Here is a 3,001-nt window from a genome sequence, read left to right on the forward strand (position 1 = left end):
AGGATTATTTACAAGTTGAGTCTGTGGTGAGGGAGACAAATGCAATGTTAGCACTCATTTCAGAAGGACTAAAACATAAAAGCAAGGATGTAATGCTGAAACCTTTTAAAGCTCTGGTGAGGCCTCACTTGGAGTATTGTGAGCAGGTTTGGGCCCCATCTCAGAAGGGATGTGCTGAAACTGGAGAGGGTTCAAAAGAGGTTCACAAAAATGATTCTAGGATTCAATGGCTTGTCATACGAAGAGTGTCTGATGGCTCTGGGCCTGTATTCACTAGAATTCAGAACAGTGAGGGGTGATCTCATTGAAACCTGTTGAGTTGTGATATAGTGGATATATAGGAAGGAGTGAACTCAGCAGGCCAGGCAGCGATGGAAAAGAGTCAACAGTTGACATTTCAGGCTAAGACCTCCTTCAGGACTGGGCGGGAAGATGCCAGGATAAAAAGGGGAGGAGACTGGAAGGACGTTAGCTGGAAGCTGATTGGTGAAGCCAGAGATTGGGAAAGGTCAAGGACTGGAGAGGAGGGAGTCTGACAGGAGAGGAGTGTGGACCAAAGGAGAAAGGGAGGGTACCCGGTGTAAGTAATAGTCAGGTGAGAAGAAGTAAAAAGTCAAGAGTGAGGAACAGAGGAGGGGAGGGGGAAGTTTTGTTCACTGAAAGGAGAAGTATTCCTGAGTCTCTGCCCGGGAAAACTGAGAGGAAGCTACTGACACAATGAAGGAAGCCCTGGTCACAGCCACAGATACAGGACTTCATTACTGCCTTAAACTCCAGTGGCGTTATAGGTAGTAGAGTTGTTAACTCTCCACAGCAGAGCAGGCAGAAAATCACACCACCTATCTCCACCTACAGCAGGAGCAGGCCAGAATAAATGGACCAGGCCAAAAGGAAGCTTGTAACACTGGAGACTCATCCAGGAAAGAGAATGGGATTAAAGACAAAAAAAGTGAGGTAACTCTGGGGAATTAGAAGATTGCCAACAATGGCAGACTTTTAAATCAATTATTATGGATGTACATTCCATTAAAAAATGTTTTTAAAATATAGAAAAATGGTCCATTAGTGGCTAATTCAAAGGGTTAAGAATAACCACAGATTGAGATAGGTTCAATGTTGTTTCACTGGAGGCCTGAAGATTGGCAGCTAGAGGAAGCAGCAATTAAAATATTAATACAGAAATGAGTAAATTAATAATTATGGTAAAAGCATTTACAATTCCGAAAGAGATCTGCATAACTATATACCCCATAAAGACAACAACAGGAAAAATATGCAGAATAAGTTCATTTATTTATTTAGAGATACAGCGTGGAACTGGCCCTTTCAGCCCAACGAGCTGCACCACCCAGCAACCCACCGATTTACCCCCAGCATCATCACAGGGCAATTTACACTGACTAATTCCATTCATTCTTTATGCACTGAGTCATATGACGTGGGTGATCGTGGTCTTGACCATGATTGTCCTTGGCAAATTTTTCTACAGAAACATTGTCTTCTTCAGGGCAGTGTCTTTACAAGACGGGTGACCCCAGCCATTGTCAATACTCTTCAGAGATTGTCTGCCTGGTGTCAGTGGTCATGTAACCAGGACTTGTGATCTGCACCATCTGCTCATACGATCATCCACCACCTGCTCCCATGGCTTCACGTGACCCTGATCAGGGGCTAAGCAGGTGCTACACCTTGCCCAAGGGTGACCTGCAGACTAGTGGAGGGAAGGAGCGCCTTACACCTCCCTTGGTAAAGATGTATCTCCACCCTGCTACCAATTAGACTACCAATAAATATTTTGAATAGGTCACCATTTCATATGACAGAACAAATATAATTGAATTAGAGTATAATTAAAGTGTCTAATTATAGTGAGTTACTCATAGTTGTTTAACATTGCAAAAGCAAAAATATTGGAGCAATTAAGGCAATTTGGCCGGTTTCCAACACAGAGGGCTACGGAAATGATGGATGCATGAACAATTTTACAAAGCTTCCTCACATATACCTAGCGACAATGAAATGCAGTAAAGGCAACACCAACGGAGAGCGAAGATAGGAAATACTAGGCTGGCAAGTTGCAGAATTTATCATTGTGGGGGTAGCCACAGGTGACACAGGGGTGGTGCATGCAAAGTTCTGCTTTCAGTCCACAAAGAACCAGTCTTGAATCTCACCTCAGGTAATGTTTGAACGAAGCTTGCTCACTCTTCCTGTGAAGGTGCGGTTACCTCCAGGGACTCCAGTCTCCTCTTAATAAGTTAATTGGTTACTGTTGTACCAACCCTCAGTCAGTAGATAGTAGGAAATCATGGGGTGGAGGGGGGCATTAAAGGGCAAATGAGTGAGAATAGTAACCCAAGAGAACCAAGTGAGAGAATGAGGCTGAAGGAGTTGTTCAATGGAGGGAATGGACTATTTTTTGTCTAAGAATATATGAACAGGACGCTTAGAAAAGGGAGCCATGGTTAGTGCTATTACAGCTCGGGGTGTTGGAGTTCAGAGTTCGATGCCAGCATCCTCTGTAAGGAGTTTGTACATCTTCCCCATGGGATGTGTGGGCACCCTCCAGAAACTCCAGTTTCCTCCCACAGACCAAAGGTGTAATGGCTGGTGGGTTAATTGGTCATTATAAGTTGTCCTGTGATTAGGCTAAGGGTTAAATCGGTGGTTGCTGGCAGTGCAGCTTGAAGGGCCAATTCTGTCCTGATTCTCTGAATCAGGGGTTCCCAAACTGAGGTCCACAGACCTCCTGCTTGATGGTATTGGTTGATGGCATAACAAAGGTTGGGAACCCCTGGTCTAAGTAAATAAATTAAAATAAATAAAATAAAATCTTGACCTTAATAGACGGCCAATATATTTTTATGAAGGAGAAACACACACACGCACGCATAAATCTATTGAAAGTTTTGCAGTTTGTAACCAGCAAGATGGACAAAGGTGGGGGGGGGCAGTGGATGGAGGAAGGTATTTGATACTACATTACATCACATGTTAAGAT

This window comes from Hemitrygon akajei, chromosome 1, assembly GCF_048418815.1.
Source record: "Hemitrygon akajei chromosome 1, sHemAka1.3, whole genome shotgun sequence".
NCBI classification, from domain to species: Eukaryota; Metazoa; Chordata; class Chondrichthyes; order Myliobatiformes; family Dasyatidae; genus Hemitrygon; species Hemitrygon akajei.